Here is a 24,474-nt window from a genome sequence, read left to right as displayed (position 1 = left end):
AAATTTTTGAATACTGAATGTGATAATGCCAAAACGTAAGTACTTTTTTTGCAGTGTTGCTGTTGATTAGATGCTGTTCCTTTAAGCTGTAGTAGTTTGTGAGATATAGATATGGTGGCCATTTATGTGGTGATGTATGGAAGCTTAAGGTAGATGGGAGTATGTAAGGATTTGGAAAAGAAGTGTTTTATGTTTCATGTTGCTGGTAAGTGTGATAAGTAGATCAGAGTAGGTAGGTGACTGTATGTGTGTGTTATTTTTGCAAGTGGAGATTTTTGTAGAGCTACATTATTTATGTTTCTAATGGGTGTTGTTTTGGCAATGGAAGTGTAGGATGTGTATCGGTAGATTTGCATTTTTCTTCATGGTAATGTGACCTCAGAGTTGATATATTTAATTAGCAGGGGGTGCAGGGGGGCTTGCCCCCCTGCTTTAACGTAGAGGAGTTGGTTGTGGTTGGATTGTTTGTGAGTGTGGTTTTTATTGGTGGAGGCAGGAAGGTTGTTTTTATGTTATGTTTTCGATGTTTGAAAGTTGATGTTTTGTAGTTTCAGGATATTCTCAAGCGAAAACACCAAGAAACACCAGATAAATGTTCTGCCCAAAGCAACAATCAATCCGAAAAACCACAAAAGGGCAGTACAAAGCGAAGACAGATCCAGGTTAGTTGAAATCATATTTATTCTTTTGAGACACGCAAGTACTTTCACAGTTGTAAAATTGCTTCTTCAGACCTTAATGTACATTAATATACAATACTTTCTGTACTCTTATCTTAAACTCTGAGTTAATTGTCATTACTTCCCCTCTAAATGGGGAATTCCTTATGTATTGGAGATATATAAATGACTTTAACATATTGTTTTGTTGCATTTTTTGTAAATGAACACCTTTTAAACTCACATGCTACAAATGGGAATCTAAGCATTATATTGTATGTTTATATTACCTCATGTATACTGTACTGTTTGTAAACATTTTTATGGTATATGTAATACTCTGTGGAGCTTTTCTCCCATGGCGTGTGCTGAAAAAGGACACAAGTTCAGTCAGACATTCATAGGTTCATAGGTTCATAGGTTCATACTAGGCTATCTGCCCTAGGGCATTTATAAGCCTAGCCAGAATGTGTTTGGCTTTCGCCACCCATTTTAAATTTATTTTGCTATGCCCTTTTTCGAGGTTAGTATACTGTGCCTCTATCTAACAGTGACACAGAAGTGATACCCGGGGTAAACCTACGATCTCCCATCCACTCATCAAGATTCCTCTTGAAGAGAGTCAATGAGGGACTCTGCCTAACCTGGACTGGGATTTTATTCCAGAGTGAAGGGAGCCTCTGGGTTATGAATCTGTCCCTCCAGCATGTCCTATTTATTTCAGTGCTGAGGTTCAAGTCTCTCGAGCGCGTAGCTCGATGGATTTGGATTTTCTGAGGTGCAGCATGTCCATTAATTCTGGGTTGGACATGGCTTTATACGTCAGGCACAGATCACCTCTGAACAGGCGGTATGCCACTGAGTAGAGCTGGAGTTTCTTTAACCGGGCAGCATATGGCATCTGTTTGAGCCCTTTGATCCTCTTGGTGAGGTACTTTTGGGGTCTTTCCAGTTGCTGCAGGTGTCTGGTAAGGTACATCCCAAAAGGGCATTGTACTCAATTATGGGCCTGATGAGGGATGAGTAAAGAGGCACGATGACCTCCCCTGATCTAGATGTGAATCCCTTCATGATTAGGTGGGCTATATAAAATGTTTTTCTAACCACTTTGGCCACGTGGTTGTCAAATGAGAGATTGCTATCAACTTGGGTCCCCAGGTCCCTAATTACTTCTTCTGTACTTAATGGATTTCCACCTATGTGATAATTTGTGGGCACTGTGCTTTGCCAAAGGGGATGACTATACACTTTTGGCATTTAGCTTGAGGCCATGGCACTGGCACCAGTTGTCTGTTTCTATGAGGCCCTTTTGGAGGATGCTTGTGTCGGCTGGAGAGTCGATTATGGCACCCAGTTTGCAGTCATCTGCGAACTTGGTCAGCCACAGTCCTTCCGTGTTGGCCTGTACCTCCGAGAAATATATACCGAACAAGAGAGGTCCCAGGACTGAGCCTTGTGGGACACCACTTGTAACTGGTTTGGAGTCTGACATGGCTCCAGCAATTCTAACCATGTGGGTTCTGTCCTTGAGCCAGTTTGCAATCCATCTAGTGACATAGGGGTTTATATTTAAGCTGGTGAGCTTATCTATAATGCCCGAGTGGGGTATTGTATCGAAGGCTTTGCGAGGTCCAGGTAGGCTGTGTGGACCACCTTCCCCTCGTCAATGGCCTTGGTGACTGTTTCAAAGAAATCAACCAGGTTTAAGAGGCAGGATCTGCCCTTAACAAAGCCAAACTGAGTAGGATCCAGTGTTTGTAGGTCCCCAATATCTTTATTTATGAGGTCCATGATGATCCTTTCCATAGCTTTGCAGACCAAGCTAGTCAGGCTTATGGGGTGATAGTTTCCAGGATCCGTTGAGGCACCACCTTTATGGAGAGGGACCACTGTTGCTGTACGCCACTCTTTAGGCACATATCCTGTAGTAAGGCTGAGATTGAACAGTAGTTTTATGTTTGGGTTTAGCTCTTCTTTGAGTTCATGTAGGACGCAGCCCAGGACACCATCTGGTCCCATTGATGCTGTGTTTTTTGCTTTGGAGAGGGCGGCTCTTACCTGAGCATCTGAGATGTCAGGGGGGCAGCACTCTGCTGGGATAGATATTTGTCCTTTTGGTGGGAAGGGGGGGAGAAGTTTGCGCTGAACCTGTCAGCTAGGATGTTGGCAATGTCTGTGGGTTCAGTGTATTTTTGTCATTTTGGACTAATTCTGAGCATATCTGGGAATTACCACCCAGGTTCCTAACATAACTAAAGAAAGCCTTGTGATTATCCTTAGTGTCCTGTGCAATTTTTCTCTCGAAGCTGGCCTTAGACAATTTTATGTGTGCCTGTAGTTTTTTGCTAATACTGATCAGTGATGCCTTCCCTTTTTGGGATTTTGCTTTATCATTTAGTAGCTTCCTCCTTCTATTGTATAGTTTGTTTATGGCTGGGGTCCACCAGACAGGACGTCTGCCTTTGGAGGATTGGGTCTTGGTTTTATTTGGGATCGCATGATCCATGCATTCCTGAAGGTGTTCATAGAATGCGTTTATAAAGGATTCTGCGGTCTGGGCCGTATTTTCCACAGGCCTGGGGGCTTTGAAGGATTCCACCTCAGTTTTGAGGAGTGTAATATTTGCTTTAGAGAAGTTTTTCACTGTGGTTTTCTGGGCAGGGGGTGGGGTCGGGATGTGAATATCCAGTGAGATTAGTTTATGGTCTGATCTTACCAGTGAGGGATACACTTCTGGTCTGGAGCATAGAGTCCCCATGTTGGTGATGATCAGGTCCAGTATGTTTTCCCCTCTTGTGGGAGTGGTAACAAGTTGTTCCATAACATTTGAGTTTATAAATTCTAGGAACCTTTGGGCTAGGGTGTTGGAGCTAGAGTAATGCTCCCAGTCTATGTTTGGGTAGTTGAAGTCGCCCAATATAATGGTGTTTGGAGAGACCTTCATATTTTCCAGTGTTTTCAGGAAGGCCGAGTGGGGTTCCTGGGTTTGGGAGGGTGGTCTGTAGCAGGCTATAAACTGGAAGGCAGTTTTACCCACTGTTAGTTGCACATGGATAGTCTCTGATGCTTCGTGCTTTGCCACCAACCTGGAGGTGTGGGTATCTTTGATGAATATCGATACTCCCCCTCCTTTTGTGGTTCGGTCCAAGTTTTGGGGCCGAAAAGCATGGTATGAGGTATAACCTGGTAGTGCTGGGGTGCTCTCGGGAGCCCTGAACCAGGTTTCTGTTACTGCACAGATATCGATGTTCTCCATGCTAAGGAGAGTTTCGAGTGCATGCATCTTGAGGTTTAGACTTCTGGCGTTGAGCAGCATTACTCTTAGTTTCTTATCCCTTGTGATACCTATGGAGGTGGGTTTGTCTTTTGAGCCTTGCCTAAAAAGGCACTATGGGGGTATCAAGAGCCTTTGCCAATATCCGAAAGCCCAGGGGTGACAGGTGCAAGCCATCCCTAGCGAAGCATCGTGGCTTGTCGAGCATATCATCCCAAGCTGACAGGCATTGGATCCCCTTTGAATGACACCAGTACTTAAGCCAATTGTTGAAATTGATCATCTTGTCTTCATATTGTGGCATCATTCTTGGTGAGGGTAAGATGCTACTCAAGGTCAGGGTCATACCGGCCTGGGCTACATGCTCAGAGAGCTCCTTTATGTCTCTTTTCATGTAGTCCAGGGAGGTACGTCTCAGGTCATTCACACCAGCATGGACAATGACTGAGTCATATTTGTACTTGCCTTGGAGTGACCTGAGTGCTTGTGTTATGTGGCAGATCCTAGCACCCGACAGGCTGCTCACCGTGACCCTCTCATTGTTCAGCCTGGTGAGCAGGACGTCAGTGTGCCTGACGATAGAGTCACCTATTACAAGTGTATCAGGTGTGTTGTTTAGTCTTAAGGGCTGTCACTGTTTGGCACACTGGCTTTGTGAGATATGTGTTGCACGTGTTTTGTTTTGGGGTAGCGGCTGCTTGGGTGTCTGCTTTGGAGGTCTCTGCTGCTTCGGCAGATCTTTATTTAGAGCCTCCGAGTATGTTTTTATGTGATTATGTGTTTGGTTTGCTGTCGTGGTAGGTTTATTTGAGACTGGAATTGTAGTGAGTATGGTTTCCTTCTCCTCCTGACTGGTTATGCCAGTAATGAGTTGAGAGAGCTTAGCCTCCAGTTTGGCTATATGATTGCATCTCTCACATGTGTTGGAATTTGTTGGGAGGAGGAGAGGGTTGTCTGTGTACATGAGGCAGTTGTAACATTGCCTCAAGATTCCCAGATTCACCAGCTGGACCGGAGAGGAGATTGACAACTGACCTTTGGACATGCTAGAATAATATTGGGAATTCCTTAATAATTGAAAACCAGGGCCAGTGGGGAGTGAGGGTGTAGTGCTTTTAATTTTTAGTGCTGACTTATATAATTGCTTTAGTGAGCAAGTGCCAGGTAACTTAAGTGCAATGTGTTACAGGTAACTTAAATGCAAAACGACAAACAGTAACTTTCTTTCAAGTGAAACAAGGAAATAAGTACAGTAAGCAATGCAGATATCACTAGTGAGCCACAGAAGCACTGAGAAGCCGCGTATTAGGTGGAATTAGCGTTCCAGGGAAATAACAAGCAAACAAACAACAAGCATATAAACAAAGCTATATTCAGCAGGCCTGGATCTAGTCTATGCTACAGCAAACAAGGTGTACCAATTTCCATAAGATACAGTTCAAATATTCAGGCACTATAAACCTTTAACCAGAAATTCCCAGCTCAGAAGGGCAGAGTCCAGCCTCTTCTCCCACAAGAGTGCAGACCACAAACCATGGTCAACATTCGTGGTCAACAAATGTCAAATGAAATAATAAATAATGAACACACCAAAAACCATTCCTTAAATAGTAATACCTTAATCCAGAATAATTCAATTGCAATACTAAAGGGGTTCAAACCTATTACATATTAACACATTACTAGACATTAAAAAAACAAAAAAACAAACAAACAAAAAAAAAAAAATATATATATATATATATATATATATATATATATATATATATTACAAATATATATATTTCAGAGATACATAATAAACAAAGACTATATAACAACTACTATATGTATAAAAACTTTAAAATAAAATTGCATCTAGTGCACATAAAGTAAAATTCCCATTTACTAAAGCTCAAACCTAATGTATGCATATGTGTGTATGAAAATAAGCCTATGGAATATGGAAGAATACATTTGTACAAAATATAAAACCATGTATACAGACCACAACCCCTGGTGCAAGATTCCTGTGCTCTTATATCTGGCAAGTTCTGTCACCCTGCAGACCAATAGTCTATTGTTATATGTTACAACGCCACGTGATAGGACAAAGGTCTATCTAAACAATGGTCTTGTTTTCAAAATGGGCTTTATGGGAACTTTGTCATTCAAACTCCTGCCACTATCTACTCTCATTCTTACTATCCATCTAGTCTTGGTCACCTCTGTCTTATTTCTAGTATCTCCTAACCTCTCATCCACTATTGTTCTTCCAATAACCAAAAACCTAAACTGATGTGTTGTGTCATTATCCATCATGTTTCACTAAAGCATTAGTGGCTATCTTATTACTAATGCTCCCTTATTCTTTCTCAAACTCCTATCTGTCTTACCTATGAAAATCATCTGCATATCATACAATGTGCTAAATAAACCACATGCATTGTGTCACAATCTTCTACCTTACAAACAAAATTCCTATTCAGGTCTGGATGGAAGAATTGCCCAGAGGTATCAACAAATCCACAATAATTACATTTAGAGCAGGGTAATGTAACCAATGCATTGTCTGTATCCATACTAAATCCTACATTCCTAGGGTAGCATAATAACTGTTTGAAAGATTTCATATTCTTAAAAATGAAACTATGGTTGGGACCCACAAGTTTTCTAATCTCTTCATCAGCAGTAAGAATAGGCCAGAACCTCCTACAGCCATCTAAAGCTTGTTTTACATTACCTGTGTTAGAATATTATTGACCCTTTTTGTGTTATAACCTCTGTTAATAAACCTGGTCTCTAGTTCCAGTAGAGCCATATATATATATATATATATATATATATATATATATATATATATATCTATGTATACACACACACACACACACACACACACACACACACACACACACACACACACACACACACACACACACACACACTATGACATAATATATGCAGCAGCAAAACAGAGTCAATGCATGAAGTGCAACAAACACAATGCACATAACTTACATTACATAGCAAAAGAAAGTATTGTAGAATATCTAGTAAGATGCTGAATTTTATAGGAATTCTGTATTTCTTATTTATTTTTTATTTTATTTTTGCATTTGTTAACCAGGTTGGTACACTGGTCCAAAGACCTTTTTACACTCAGCATCTCACGGTGACTCATACCTCTTCCTATGGCCTTGGAGTACTACGACCAAGGATGCAGGATAGGCCAATTAGGGGACTATTGAAAATTTACTTCAGCTCATGTTAGATTCCAGCATAAGTGGCTCTTTTTTGTTACACTTCCTTAGAAACATCATAATACTGATTAATGTTCAAAGTAATGACTTTTAATACCATGCAGAAAATAACTATTATTTAAAAAACAGTCTTTAGGGGTATAAGAATGCAACTTTAAAATAACTTGTATGGGCTTTCAATTTTCCATTGTCTCTTCCCTACTCTAGGCATCCTGTCTACTTCCCAATCCAGACTAATGTGGTTAATAGCAGGCTGTATTTGTGTCTGAAAAAGTGTGTAATTCACTGTCTAAGTGTTTTAGGGATGCAGACTATTCTAAAGTTACTCCTTTTCATTTTATTATCAGCAACATGCACCTCTGACCTTAACTAAGCTAGTGCAGTGCCCACGTTGAGACCTCATTCTTTTCCATTTGCATCTTCACTGTAATTTGCAGTGATCCTCCTCACCCTTGAGTGAGGATAAGACTTTCTGCAGCTTATGTATTTGTGTTTGTCAGTAGTATCTTTGTATATATTTCCATTGCAAGTGGTAAAGGCATTTTTGGAAGCAATAGGAATTATGCAAGAGTCCTTGTGGTGTCTGGTGTAAGGAAATGTTTTATTCTGTTAAAGCCACCAAACTTAGAGTAAGTATTTTTGGTTTTTGCACTGCCACGGCCTTTGCAATTGGGACATCTGGGTACTTCCACCAAGAGCTGGATCTTTGCAAAATGGTGCCCTAGGCAAGGTAATGGATGAGGACTCCCAACCATATTAGTATCCTTTTACATGGCTGCCTTTCCCTGATTACCATAATATAATATTGAAATTTCTCAGTGTATGTACTATTTTCTTATTTTCTTTTGCAATGATCACAGGCAATGGGGTTTAATTTAAAATGCTTATTTCAAATGTTAACAGCAAAAACATCAATGGTATATACGCTAAATAGAACAAGAAATTCTGCAGACTGAAACAGAGTTTTTTATGAATGACAATGAACTGATATTCCCTTGAAATTTACATTTATTTAATGTGCATAAGACAGGCCATTAAACTGAAAGACACTTCATTATTATTTTTTTTCATTTAATTTCTGGCCTGTTTGCAGCATAATAATTATATCTGTGCATGCAGAGTCACCATATGATTACAAATTTTGAGTGGGAAGAAAAAAAATCCCTGCAGTTATAGGGGGTATTGGGGTATCTTCAACAATATTATGCATGCAATAAGGAGTATCTTGTACAATGTTATACATGTAATAAAGTGTATTCTCTACAATATTATGTATATATTAAGGAGTATCTTATACAATGTCATACATGTAATAAAGTGTATCCTCCACAATATTATGTATATAATAAGGAGTATCTTATACAATTTTATACATGTAATAAAGTGCATCCTCCACAATATTATGTATATAAGAAGTATCTTATACAATGTTATGTGTGTAATAAAGTGTATCCTCCACAATATTATGTATATATTAAGGAGTATCTTATACAATGTTATACGTGTAATAAAGTGTATCCTTCACAATATTATGTATATAATAATGAGTATCTTATACGTTATACATGTAATAAAGTATATCCTCCACAATATTGTGTATATATTATCTTATACAATGTTATGCATGTAATAAAGTGTATCCTCCACAATATTATGTATATAAGGAGTATCTTATACAATGTTATGCGTGTAATAAAGTGTCTCCTCCACAATATTATGTACATAATAAAGTGATCATTCCATAACAGCTGATATACTTTTTAAAGTCTGTAAACTGTTGAGATAATAATTATGCATTTTTTCTAGTTTGTTGCATTTGGCCCAGGTTGCAACTTAAAAAGGTTCAGTGGTTAGAACCATTCCATTAACAATGGAAACAAAAATAAACAGAAATAGTACATTAGTATATTCTTATTATTGTAGCATGCTGTAGCTGTTTTATTGAAGTAGGCCATATAGGTAATTTTCTTGCACTATTGAAAAAAAGTGGAATTTGTTTATTATGCTGACTTCTTATTGATACCAATAAAGCAAACATACAGCCATGATACCATGGCAGAGGGGAGACTCCATGAGTAGCAAATATCTACTGTTAACACTGAACCAATCAAGATGTAAACTACCATAATATAGACATTTTGACCCTTCTTCACCAAAATATTTTAGGAATTGTTACTCCACTTTCTATAATACAGATACACAGCACAGTGGAAATTGTCAGGAGATTGTGACAGTGACCTGGCACCAAAATTATGGACATCAGAACTAAGTCATAAAGGATGAACATTTTCTTTCTGGAAAGGCCAAAGCTCAGTAGAGTAAGATACTTGTAATGAGCCCTCAACTTCATCCAACAGAAATGTCTGAGTTGCTCATTATACTGTTCCTAAATATTAAAGGATTAAAGTTTATTATGAAATGGTCATTTTCATACGTCACAACTGCCCAGATTTTTGCATAATGTCCAGATTTTTGCTCTTATTTTTTGGTCTATTCCTCGTAAAACATTTGGTTTTCTGACAAATCATTGAGGATTGAAGTCAATAAATAAAGACAGACATTTCAGTTTCAGACTACCCCATCTATGGATCAGGCTCCCCATCCAGTGAAGTGATTGGCTGTCAATGAGTTGATATTGACATGGATACACACATGATTCAGTGTCTGTCAGCCCTGAGTCAGATGTGGGGCCATATTTAATGAAGTGTGGTACTGCAGAGAAAGCTGCTAATTAAAAGATATTCTAAAACAGTTAAATCAGATAAAACTATGCTGCAGGTAAATATCTGATTAATTCACGTGTATTACCCTATTTGCAACCAGTTGGTAGAGTAAAACTGACCTTTAAAATGCTGATATTTTACAAGCCAAGTTGTAGTCCTTAGCATTATAAATCACATTGAAATTTGTTTCCTTAAGTTCAGTTTAAATAAATGGAAAATGCTAATCACTTACTCCTCTCCCACCCCAACCAAATGGACAAAGTCAAAGGTCATTTGTTAAACCCAGAGTGACAAGTCAGCCAGATACTGATGCTAATTTAAGGGGGATGGGATGCCATGGAAATGGATGGGGAAACTGGTCTCACATTTTTTTAATGTACTGATCTCTTGCCTGATGTACAGTCATGTTGGAACTTAACTGATTTAGCAATGGCCAGCATGATTGTGGATTAGTCATTCATGCAAGCTGTGATGACACATTTATGCATCCACCAGCTAGCACCATGTCCCATGCAGCCGCCTAGGGTGCCTTGAACTGGATCTGGCATTACGTCCACCTATTATTTTGTTCTACTGGATCATGTTTTCTCATGAAAGTAAGGGTCTAAAATTCACTATCACTCTCTTGTACCTACATAGCAAAACAAATTAGTCTTCTCTTGTTTTCATTAAGAATTAGTTTATTTTTGGAAATACAGTCTACAATCCAGATAAAATGTGCAATTACATAAAGAGTTTTAACTGGGTGTTTGCACAGATAAAAATGAATATTCTGCATACTGTATTCATTCATTGTTTACAGTATGCCAGTGCACTGTACTTCTGTTTTGAAAGAAAAGGAGATGGGAGGTCTGGAATGGAACCTTGTGGTAGTCTAATAAGTGGTCCATGAGAAAAAGGGAAGAAAAACACTGCTATTTCAATTTTCTTTGCATATTTTAATTGTACTTAAAGTTGCCTGTGTAATAATACTCTTTTTTTGTACCTTCATGCTATTTTGTTTGGTTTTAAACTAAAATGTTACTTATTTGTAATTTTTGCTTGGTCAGGTGCCACAGTTTTGCAGCTGTTTTTGAAACATTGGGAAAATTGTGATATACTACAGGAGCTGTGTCTCATCTGCACATTTAAACATTTTTCACTTCATTTTGCCATAACTACATTTACTAGTAATTCTTGTCTAGTTGGGTACCATAGTCTTATAGTTTTATTTCACAGTACTGGCAGCACTGTGAGTTTTGCTGCAGAATCTGTGCCCATACAAACTGCCTATACTCAAATGCTCTTGAAAAGATTCCAGATTCTGTTTATTTGCCTGTTTATGCTGCACTATCAGAGCCTTCTGTTTCTTACAGCTGCTGCTGATTTCCCTGTTCTTTGGCTGTTACATTGTTAACAGCCCTCCACCCCACCACTCTTACACTAAGTAGTGCTTTTTCTGCAGCTACCTCTGATTGCTACAGTAACCATAGGTACCATTGCCCTCACTGTAAAGTTAAACTACTGAATTTCTAGCTTACCTGGTCCAACAGAGTCATAGTGGTGAGTGAACTATGATTTATTATAGGTTCTAAGGTACAAAGCTTCATTGGTTGGATTTATTACCTTTTTTTAGTTGTTTTTTTCTCCATCTTGCTTCCTATAACTTGCATTGAGCTTGCCATTGGTCTTTTACTCAAAACTCAGAAAAGTTTGGATAGTCTTGAGCTGTGACATTTTTCCTCAAAAAGGGGGAAATGCTGCCATTGGACTCAGTCTATAGTGTGTTGAGTGCACAAAAGCCTTTTCTCTACAGGAAGCCATCCTAATCCATACAGCATTAGCAATCCAAACTTGAGGCTTCAGTAGCCTGTTCCAAGTCATATGCCATACCCTGAGCTGTAGAAAAGCCTGGACAGGATGTCTGTACAACCCAGTCTAAGAAATTAGAAACCTCCTGACTGTTCATTAATAAGTCTACCTAAGCTAAACCCTGTATCCCAGCACCAATTCAGCTCAAAGCAGTTATAGCCCCCCCCCCCCCCCCAGCCCATATCTCTCAACCCCTTAGAGCAAGAAATCTGGACAAAATAACGGGGGGACAAAGGCCAAAAAATAGGGACACGTTTTAAATATTGCTCTTACAAACTTAGAAAACTGATAGAATGACAGGTTTCTTATTAGCATAAATTTTCTGAAGGGTATGAAACTCAAATGCCTGTCATTATTCTCTGACTTCAGACCTCAATGATTTCCCAGAAAAACAAAATTTTATGAGAAATGGACATAAAATATGAAGCAAAAATCTGGACATTCTGTGAAAATCTGTACAGCTGAGAGGTATGCCCAGCCCCTGAAAGCATTCCTATCTAAATTATGAAATAACACTTCTCCAGAAATTCTGTATCCATCATATTTTAGATGGGCATCTTGAAACAATATAAGAATTGTCATACTTTATGACTGTCATCTATTACTCAAAAAATGTAACACAGTGTGCGAGATGTACATATATAATTACATTGCAGGTTAAAATCTCACACACATACATCTCAGACATCTGGATCATCAGCAGTACACCACACACTGCACACTGCATACCACAAACTGCAAATCACACACTGCACCTCAACATGACCATTATAATATACATATTTCCTTCGTATGCTAAGTGACAGTAGTCTGTGTAGTGTCAAGATCCTTCAGATCACACACACACACACACACACACACACACACACACACACACACACACACACACACACACACACACACACACACACACACTCTCAACAATAAGTATCAATATGACTATGTCATAGTGCACATGGGTATCAAAGACCTGAGACGTACCTCCTTGGACTGTATAAAAAGAGACATGATGGAACTCACAGACTGTGTCCCCCAGGCAGGTATGAGCCTAGTATTGAGAATTATTTTACCTTCTCCATGGCTGATGCTGTAATATGAGCCAAAAAATAATTGACTTTAATAATTGGCTTAGGTTTTGTGTCACAAAGAAGATCCACTATTTGTCAGTCTGGTATGGTATGATCGACAGACCACTATGTTTTGACAGGGATGGCCTGCAGCTGTCCCAGCCAGGCATCTGAATATTGGCAAACACATTATACACTTCCATAGTGCCTTTTTGCTCAGTGCCAACCAGATATACTTACCAATATCATCAAACAGGCAAAAAAAATATGATGGAGTTATCCGTCAATGATGGAGTGTAAACAAGAAAGTCCACTCTGGAGAATTAGACATCTGTGTAGTGAATGAGACACAGTTTAAAACAACACTGAATACTCTGGTTGTATTGGGCTATAATGCCTTCTACTCTTTTAAACCAGCCAACACACAGGAGGGACAAAAGGTGGCGATTTCTCAATCTTCATTCAGAAGAGGCTCGCATCAAGGATGGTTAAGCAACATGATGAACTAGATCTTCTTCTGTCCAAATCACCATCAGAAAGGTCCCTTATCACAGATTGGGTAGATATAGAACTCCATCTATTGACCATGAAAACCACAATGCCTATCTACAAGAAACAGATTGACTCAATATTAATCCCAATACCATTTTCATGGGTGATCTAAACTATCCATCTATAGCATGAGAAACTTATACCACCACTAGTGCACAAACACAGAAATTCCTGGAATTTGTTAATACAAACACCCTGGAACATCTAGTCAGAGTATCCACTAGTTGGAGTAACATCCTAGACCTTGTTTGTACTAATATGTAGGCATCTCACACTATCCCTTGCATGCGTTTTGTCACTTGTTAGGTCTCACCATAACGCTGTCTCCTAAATAAAATTGAATCCAGGGACCACTACTTCCCATGGTACTTTTAAAAATTTTCCAGACATGCTACCTACTCCTAAGTAATACATTGGTAAGGTTCAAATGCCCACCAAACCCAGTTAGCTCTACTAGATATGTGAAAGCATACACCACTAAAATTGTATCAGCATGTAAACAGCTGCATAGACATCTTTGTACCCAACAGAAACAAGCAGAGTGTATACCGCAAAAACAGCCCCCTTGTGTAACTTTAATATCAAAAAGCTTTGCAATTAAAGGAAGAAATTATTAGCTAAAAGTAAGAATAGCAATACACAGAATGACAAAGCTATCAGCATTACATTAAACAAGCAACACAGTTGTTAAATTAGCTCTACCAAAGCCAAGTTTGAGGTGAAAATAGCCACTTAAGCAAAAGACAATCGCAAGGTCTTTTTAAGTTGTCTGTAATCACAGAAGCACAACACAACAATGCACTTTGTCAATTATAAACCATGTTACCCAGACTGAAGCTGAAGATACAGCTAACCTACTGGCCACTAAATTCAGCTCAGACTTTATCCTTCTCTCCCCTCTTCAGTTGTGCACGAAATATCTGAAACCGATTCATCACCAACAGTCACACAAGACCAAATCTGGAAAGTGCTATCAAAAGCAAAAAAAAAAAAAAATCCATATCAAAGGGCTCTAATAATATTCCAGGATGTACCTTTAACTGCATGAAGGATAATTTAGCCACATCTCTAACATCACTGTTCAGCCTCAGCCTCGATATGGATTTTGTACTAAGTGAATGGAGAACAGCAACAGTTATTTCCTTGTGTAGTAATTACAGACCCATAAGTCTGAACCAGCTTAATAAACAAATCCATGGAATGAATTATCATCAAATTAATCAACAAGGACATTGAAAATCTCTAAACACTGGATCCATCTCAGTTTGGATTTGTTAGAGGCAGGCCATGCTTACTCAACCTTGTGGACATTTTTGAAAGGTCACCAAAGGAATGGATAAAGGTAAAAATGTAATTTTTTTTCTGTACTTACATTGGAGCTTTTCTCCCCGGGCCTCCGCTGAAAATGGATATGTATCCAGTCGGACTATCCTGGTCAACATATGTAAAATAAAATAAAAACAAAATAAAATAAAATAAATAAGTAAATAAATAAAATGGAATGTCTCACTTATTTCAGCTTGGCCAAGGCTTTTGACACAATCCTCCACTCAGGCATAGTAAAAAAGTGTAATTAACTAGGAATAAACCCCTTTGTCACCCACTGGATTGCCAATTGGCTAACAGATAGTACACAGGAAGTCAAACAAGGGAAAGTGATCTCTGCAAAAAAATAAAAAATAAAAAGTCACCAGTGGAGTTTCACCGGGTTAGGTGCTGGGACCTCTATTGTTCAGAAGCCAGTACCAAACAATGGGTTCTGGCTAACTAAGTTTACAGATTACTTCAAACTAGAAGAAGTGATCATATCCCCAAAAGACTCAGCCATCCTACAGGAAGTTTTTCCCAAACAACTGATGCCAGACTCGTGGACTAAAGCTAAGCCCCATAAAATGCATTCTACTTTAGAAGCCAGCTCCCTAGGAACCTTCCGCATTGATAACATACCCCTAAGAGTTGACCTAGTAGTTTGGAATTTAGGAACTTTTGGGGACAGTGACATAATTTTTGACCAGCATGTGATTACTATGGTAAGAAAGTCCTTCTATATTGTGCAGCTGATAAACAAGTTGATTGCTTCTAGATCCATGAATGTCATTGTCCACCTATACTCAGCCCTCATTTGGCCAATTACTGAGTATAATGCCTCTTTTGGCATGTATCTTTCCTGGCACATACAACAACTGTAACATCCACTGAGATACTTTACAAAATGGCTGCAAGTCCTAAACAACAGGTACTACATGGACTGCATCAAACACCCTATTGCTATATTTGGTATTACAGACTGCTACACGCTATCCTCTGACCCATTACTGATGTTTGAATGCTTTAAGGTCTAGACACTGAACCTTAGTTCAGGTCTGCAAAGAGTCAACTTCCTTTAAATCTAGGGTCAGATACCCTAACCCCCAACTGTGCATCTAGTTCATTCTTAAAGGACACCAAGGAATTCAAGCTTCTTAAAAATAGTGGTAGAGAATTCCACCAGCTTCTAGCTTTAATATGAAAAGTCATAACGAGGAAGCTGGAATTGCGTAGTGAAACCACTACTAATTTGTCTGTATTACTAAAATTAAAGTAAGGAGAAGAAAATGAAATTGCTATTGAAAATCTATAAATATCATTGTGATTACTTGCATAAATGAAAATTAAATATCCTTTTACGAGTCTGTAGTTGATTGTTAATGTTAATAGAGAGAGATTGCTTAAATCTTTCCCTGTACCTCAAATGTTTACAGAGTAAATCTGCCTTGTGAAACACCTTTGGATTCTTAGAAAAACAAAACTAAAAAAGCAGCAACAAACCAATAATAACAAAACCAAAAAAGCAGCAACAAACAAATAACAACAAAATTAAGTTTTTTGATGAAGTTCCTAGTTTGTTGCAGGGACGAAAGCGCTAACCTTTTACTGCTGTATAAATAAAGTGGATTTATCGTTTTTTCTTTGTGGAGTCCTTTGGCCTGCATTTGCTTTTCTGTGGACCTTTGGATTCTTCCGAACCTGTTCATAGCTTTCTTTTATTAATGTAAATAGTCACTCTATATTCCAAGATAGCTCTTATAATAGATTTGTAGATTGGGGGTAATAGTGCATATTTCCTGCTGTTGATGGTCCATAATATTGTTTTTATTTCATAGAAACACTTTTTAACATCATTCATGTATGGATCAAAAGAAAGTGTCTTATCTATCAGCAATCCCAGGTCTCTCACTGTCTCTACCTCTTCTAGAATATGACCACCAATTGCATAAATGTAACAATTATTTGATTTACCAAAGTGCCTTAAGTTCTTTACCTTTTTGGCATTAAATTCCATATTGTTAAATTTAGACGGATGTACAATTTGATCCAATATATTCTGTAGTTTAAATTGATCATTTACTGAGTTTACTAAAGCTCTTGTTTTCATGTCCCCTGCAAACTTAATGATCCTTTTACCAGCAACCAGACACAGAAATAAAAAGCACGGTGAAACTAAACACAGATCCTTGATGAACTCCTTTTTTATTTTTGTATCTATCTGGCTATTGCCTAGTCTAATTTTGCTGCTGTAATCCTCAAGTGAGTTAGCTTTATAGAAATCCCTTCACCTTGTATGTGAAGAAAAGGCTCAGAATTCCATTATAAGGGATGATGTCAAATGCCTTTGCTAAATCAAGGTAAACTATGGCCCCTGCCAAGCCCTGATTCTTAACTTCCCTAAGATATTGGTAGAAATTCAATACCTTTATGAGACATGATCTGTTTCCTGTAAAACCTTGAGAAATGTCTTTGCACATGGTGACTTTGTCACCTAACAGCTCTATGACTATTCTTTCAATGTACTTAACCTGAAATGCAGGTGAGGCTTATGAGTCTGTAGTCATCCAGGGAAAGAGCATCTCCCTGCCTTTGGAATAGGCAAAAACAATTGCCTCCATCCATAATCCAAAGACACAAAAGTACTTTAAGGGTTCTAGAAATAGAAATAGTAAACATCCAGTTATAATAGCAATGATATTTACCCAAAATATTTGATCTGTCATCTGGTCTTGCTAAAATTGTAGTTTTTATTGCCCTAATACTTTTTTAAGATTGATAAGATAACTACATGACATATATCATCACCTTCAAACTCAATGGCAGCATTACAGGTACTGGCTAATGGTTGGTCCTGGAATCTAAACCTCTTCTGCATCCTTAACAGAATGGTTTGGAGGGACACATTAGGTCTGTAGAGGATATCGCTGCTCTAGAACAGATTCCCCATCCACATAAAACAAAGTTCATTCCTGACCCCATTCAAGTGCAACTTGGATCTATGTATAGGAAACAGAAAATTTACCCCAGGAATGCCCCTGTGCTACTATTGAGAGAAGCAGCTCCTAAATGCTTTATCCCAATGTATGGGTCTCCTCCAAATATCTGTGTTTTGATCTAATAATTGTTAACAGAGTAATATATAAATACAGATCTTGGAAAAGGTTAGGTGAATCTAAACTCCAACGGGATAGATTAATTTTATGCAGTAAATGTGATAATTAATTAGGTTTAAAATGGCCCACAAGGAAATGATGGACCTTTTACCATGATGCCGCTTGCTTTCTGCCTGAGAAGTAGTTGAAGAACCCTTTAAGAGTCTAGGTATTACAGCTAACTTGTGTCAACATCTGGGTCATAATCTATTGATCAGCAAGTTCAAAGGAAATTTCAAAAGTCCATATAGAGAGCTGGCATGTGTAGCCTCCTGACCACATTGCTAATGATGTAGCCAGTCAACTTTACGATTGTGGCACATTACCTATGATCTGATGTAACGTCATACTGAGTATCTGTAAGAGTACTATGTACTATAAGGAAGTTTGGAAACTGCTTATGTACTATCTTTGGTAATGCCTTTGCTACTGGACTGAGTATGCTGATAGGGTGATCATTTTCAACTTTTTTGGGAAGTCTAATTTTAAATAGAAGGAGGATTGTTGCTTCTTGCTATGAGTTTTGGACAATTCTTACAGTTTCTACATTGTTTCATGTAATACATCATATATCTATCTGTCTATACTTATCTATAACAATATAGATCTCTCTATATATACATTTATATGTATTGTATAAAGGTATATATAGATATATAAATATGCACACACACATTTCATCAACAAAAAAGTGTCAGAACTGATTTAAAACTCTTAAAACAAAATGTATTGAATCACATTTGATAGAAGTATATAGCTACAGCAAATTGCTTTTGCTGTTGTTTTGGATCATGGGAATTGTAATACAAATTAGTGTAAATCAGTATCTGCACATAACTAATGTCCACTGCTGTGTTGTATCTCTTTCTGTAGAAGTTTGTGTCTGTGCACCAACAGTGATTCCGTGAGTGAGTTCCCCTCTTTTCCATGATTGTGCAACTGTGGAGTTCATATATTCAACTAAGGTGGCGTTGGAGTCTATTTGTAGATGTATTTGCTGTATAAGAAGTTTTAGCGCTAATGTGGTTCATTTAAGTGTGTTTTTAGATTAAATATGTATTACACAATTTTTTAGAGCTTGAAATTTTGTGATTAGATGAAAAGTGTCTTAGATAAAAGTAAAGTATGTGTGTGTGTGTGTGTGTGTGTGTGTATCTCTATATCTATATGAACACACACATTCATATGCATTTACATCCCTTTTGTATATATATATATATATATATATATCTATGAAGAAAACTCATTAAAATATTTCCTTTTAACTACTGTATAAACAAAGGGTTAGCAAAATTAATTTGTATGATGCATAGATTAAGTTGGAAGGCCTTTGCTTAGTGTTAACACCAACATAACATAGTTGATAGGGAGATGAAATCCTTTTATTTTTTATAATTTTATGGTTACTCATAACATAAAATGACCAGCTTTATTGAAAGCCATATGATAACTGAATGCTTTATTTATTCTTGTATTTGGTAACCACATAGTTGCACTAATCCTAGCTCAAACTGTTTCATTTCTTATCCTGCAATTCTGGTGTGATTCATTGAGCAATATTCCTCAAAAAAATAAATAGTTTTCAAGGGGTGGCATTCATTTGAGGGATTTAGGGGCGGAAACCATCATACATTATATAATAGAGTCTACTCTCTGATTTGAGGTCTGGAAAATATTTTTATGAGATAATTAATTTTCAGCTTATTGAATGCCTGTCTTACCTTGGATTTTTTTAACAGTGTATGGGGAAACTGCGGCTAGGACATCCGAGGAACTCCCATACTCTCTGCTGATCATAAACTTGCAATGTTTAACATTTACTAAATCTCCATTAATCTGAGGCAGGCAGGAGTACAATTTCTTGTCAGCTGGATGGCAGTTTCAGACCCCAGCATTCCGTTTTGGTTGCATTGCTGTGTTCATGATAGGAATAAAGTTGAAGTGCTTAATTTAAAGAAATAACTTGGATTCTTTTCATGCGTCAAACACGTGTGACATTCTGTGTCACAACCATCATGGTTTACCTGCTGTATGTACTACAGGGACAGGTTGGGAATTTGTTAAAAATATATATCCCTTCATTTCATCAATACTTGAAAAGTAGTGCTTATGCTGCTGTTTCCGTTGGTGAAAAATGAGGCACTTACATTGACAACAGCCTTATACAATCAAGTTACATAAGCAGAAAATGCAGTCTGTAATAGGTCCTAGTGCTTCTCCTCTAAAACATGACACTATGCATCTGTTATTATATAGACTCACTTCCTGAGAATATATGTGTTTCATAAGAGTGAGGAAATCTACAATGTAATAATGCATAAAAACAAAACTTCTGTATTCAGGTGTTTGATCTGGGAACAGTCTTTGTCAGATTTCTGGGTAGGAAGGTTATATTAAAATTATCATATGTTTTAAGACTATGGCAGCAATATATAATATGCTATTTAGTAATCAGTACACGTGGTATACATTATCGGTTAATGTTGTTGTTGTCTTTCGTCTTTTCCCAGTTAGGGGTCGGCACAGCGGAACTCCGGTCCGCTAATGATTGGCAGTAGATTTTTCACGAAAGCTGAGGTGCCAGCTCGATGTTCAACCTTCAACGAAGGCACGTCCATTTATGCATGTTTTTCGAACGCCCACCCAACCGCGGGGAGGACATGTAGACTCCACATAGAAGGTACTCCCCGCACTCCAGCCGAGAATCAAACGGGAGAACCTCTTGCTGTGAGGCAACAACACTACCACTGCACCACCGTGGATGATACTCTAGTCTAAGTAATATGGCTCTTTAAAGCCTTAATCAATATGATATATATGTGCCCACTTTTCTTACATTGTACCTCATGCATTTCACCACTACTGAAAAAGTCTCTCACTTCTCCAGTCTTACCCTGCAAAACGTACTGTAGTCTTTGAAGGAAAACACAAAATGACAGCAGTTATGAAATAACGTAATTAAAAGACCTAAGAAGAACAAACACTTCTATAATGCTACACAGTCATCATATATAATACAACAAATGTGCGTATATTTATCAACGTGGATATAATTTGGACTTGTACTAAAATTTACACAGTCTATTAGCTAACATACTGGGAAACAAACGCAGTAATCATGTCTGGTTCTGTGCTTTTTGTAGAGGTTGAAAGAAATGTTACTATATTGAGAAATGATTGCCATGTTTCTAATATTAACATGCCTGGTTTCACAGGCTCCATTTTGGGTGGAATTTCATTTTTCTTTCTCCTCTCATTGTCATGTACTTATTGCACAATGGTTGTATGCAATTTGTGAGAAGAACCCCCTACTGTTTTTTTCTGTACGTTTTCTCTGAGAAACACACAATGGATAATTTAAATAGTGGAAGGGACACGGTCCTTTTTGTATGGCATCATCTTACTTAATATATTTTAGTACTAGTAATAAAATCTAGTTATTTATCACTGGCAGCCTGTAAACACAGTAGGACTCCTTCACACAAGCTGCATGTATAAAATGTCAGCAAGTTGGAAAGTATGTTAATTATTTCCACGCTTACATACCAGGCAAAACCACATGTGAAGTATTGATATACTCAGCAAAACAGTTCATTACATATAAAACCAAAACACATGGTTCTGGAAAGATTAACATCCAAATGATTTAAAATACATGCCACTTTATTCATATAAAACTGGTATGTCATCTGTCAAAGGGGAACACAGGCTTCAAAGAAAATATTGATTTCCTTATTAAGTTTGCCGTTTATAGGTGACCTCTTCTGCTACTTGCTGTAGGCTATACAGCACATAATGTCCTGTGCCAATAAGCATGTCCTTTCTGAGAAATTTTGGTCTTTATGTGTCATCCAGTTATCAAACTTTGCAGACTGTGATCTGAACATTTTATTTTGCAATTTATTTCTCTTCCATACTTCATCTACCATCAGAATCTGTTCTTTTGTTTGCCTTCTTTGCCCTTCTTTCATTTTAATATTTCTTTTCTCTATAACTATTTACTTTTATTATTTTCAAAGGTTGTAAAGTGGTAAACTTTGCTGAGTCACAGAATGTGGATGCGTCCTCTACAGATCTGCATGCTTTTCTTGAGTATACTTGCTTTTTGACTGGGGACTCCATTTTACTCCTACATCTTAGGAGCATCCTACCTGCTTAGATGAACTGAAAAGACTCCATATTAGCTGTATCAGTGAGTGTGTGCATGCATGGGTGTGTGTGTATGCGTGTGTGCGCCTGTGTGCACGTGTGTGTGTGTGTGTCTGTGTGTGTGTGTGTGTGTGTGTGTGTGTGTGTGTGTGTGTGTGTGTGTGCATGCGTGTGCATGTGCACGCTCGCGAGTGCGTGTGTGTGTGTGTGTGTGTGTGTGTGTGTGTGTGTGTGTGTGTGTGTGTGTGTGTGTGTGTGTGTGTGTGTGTGTGTATGTGTGTGTGTCTGTGTTTGTGTAAAGGTCTTCATACATCCTTGTAATGTGCAAGTGCCCTGTTCAGGATTTGTTTCTTTGACTTGCACCAGCTGAGTGTTACAATAAGTTCTGGGTCATACATGACCATGACTTAGATAAAGTAGGTACTGGATAATGAATGAATGAATAATAAATACATAAATCAGTAACAGCAATGATAGGGAAATGGGCAAGTTAATTAGGGTTGTTCATATATGGTTCCTATGTAGTTAGTAGGACTGCAGTTGAGGGGACCATTAAGTAACCTAGGCCAAATTCCCAGTTGTCTCTAAGCACTGTCTAGTCGAGTGACTTGCTCAAGGTCAAAAGGAGGCAAATGAGGGTTGAGGAAATCAAATCGCATACCACAGGAATTAAAGCCCCCAGGTTTAACCCTTTGTGCCAGCTGCCACGTACATAATTCCTTTCTTACCACTCTACAGCCAAACCCTGCACATTCTACTTCCTAAGCTGGAGCTTTATATTACAAACAAGCGCCTGTTGTCTGGCTGGTTGTTGTTTTCATCATCTCACGGAGTTCTCAGATGAAACAAGGCTGATGAGGTTAGAAATGTAATTGAACAGGTTTACATTTAATGTTATTTCAAAGAAAGAAAAGTCTGTATTGGTTTGTTGTAACTCAATGAAATGGATAATAAAATGCATATGATGGTTTTGCTGGTTTTGTGATACTGTTTATAAGAGAAAGAAAGAGAGAGAAAGATGAAGGCGAAAGAGCAACCTGCCCAAAATATGGAAACTGACACAAGTGAAGGATCTGATAGGCTAGAACTTAAAACGAATGAAAAGCATCAAGTGTACAATTTTGATGCAGATATCAGAATGTTGTTCAGCTTTCAACAGAGCTATTCCAGCTAACCCAGGTTTGGCAACTGGACACTGGCCAGCCAGTAGCATATTTAGTCAGGGCTTAGCTTTATGGCAGGCACATATTAGCCAAAAGGGCACATACACCCCTCCGACCATTAGCGTGGGTCCTTGGCATAGGTCAGAGTAGGCTGAGTCCTCAACCCACTTATCTATCTATGCCCATTTGGTGACATTTAACATGACTGAATCACCTAGAGCCATATTTTACACTGTTGAGTGGCTAGCCCTGCTATGGCACACAATCTGTGATCCATGTTATCCTATCTTAAGGATGCTGTGCACCACAGTAGGTGCCCACAGTGCATGGTCTGTACGACTCTTCCCACTATAGGGTACAATGTAGAGTCTGTGCTGCTGACCACAGCTCCAATCACTGGTGATTTTAAGATAAAAACACTCATCATGTTTCTCGGAGATCGGTGGAACCTCACAGAGTCACATGGATAAAATGCGAACTCCAAGCAGGCATTCACCGGAGGTCAGGATCAAACCTTGTACCTTGTGCATAGCAAGGTGAAAACTTTAACCATTATGCCAGCTGTTGTCTAATTGTAGACTTGAACAAAGATAACATATTACAGTGGTTCGGACACATGCAGAAAAGAGAAAAAGCAGAAGACAATTTGGTGAAGAAGATTTAGGACAGACAGGAAGAAGGTAAGAAGAAATGAGGACAGCCAGCAAAAAGGTGGATGGATTGTGTGAGAAAACATCTGTGACAGTCAGGCATGAGTGTCAAAGAAGGCAGGAGTGTGGAACTGAGAGAGATGGTGACAGTTAACATGACACCCTGACCTCATGTCGAAAATGAGAAAAATATGGTTGATAATGATGATCAGAATGACATTGCTGAAAACAGCAATTAATAACAAATAATGCAAAGTGAATGTCTTTGAAAACTGCAGTCATTGTAATAATGTAAGTATTGCTTGCCCGCAAGGCAAAAAGTACCTAATATTGGACACTTGTTAGAAAACCACCACTGAAAAGTATAGTTATGGAATTGTGAGTAGTGCAATCTGTATTCTAAGACTGAGACTGCAGTATTTGACCATATTCCCTTACCCTGAGGTACAGCAATCTCAGAGTCAATGTGCATAAGTACAAGGAAGGCCTGTGAGCAGTCACCTGTTTTAGTTGCAAAGTACACTTAAAAGGCTTTTATAATGTTGTAGCATGTGTTAATTTTTAATATTCTGATGAGAAATCACAATTTTAACTGTATTTTATTTATTTTAAAACAGAAGAAATAGACAAAAATAACACATTCTTATAATCGCAGTTCAGATACAGAAAATAGTACTTAACAGGAAA

At 38.1% G+C, this 24,474-nt stretch overlaps 1 long non-coding RNA gene across 1 annotated transcript in view; it reads left to right on the top strand.

The window, feature by feature from the left end:
- LOC122789661 overlaps nucleotides 1–657 on the top strand; it is a 367,127-nt gene extending 366,470 nt beyond the window's left edge. The window contains exon 3 of the long non-coding RNA XR_006362853.1: nucleotides 549–657. This is a non-coding gene — a long non-coding RNA (uncharacterized LOC122789661). The remainder of the gene's footprint in view (nucleotides 1–548) is intronic.
- Nucleotides 658–24,474: the final 23,817 nt, after the last annotated feature.

Source organism: Protopterus annectens, chromosome 15.part0, assembly GCF_019279795.1.
Source record: "Protopterus annectens isolate FY-2018-M chromosome 15.part0, PAN1.0, whole genome shotgun sequence".
Lineage (NCBI taxonomy): Eukaryota > Metazoa > Chordata > Ceratodontiformes > Protopteridae > Protopterus > Protopterus annectens.
Note: the sequence above shows the minus strand (reverse complement) of the source record. Positions and strands in the feature narration are given on the sequence as shown.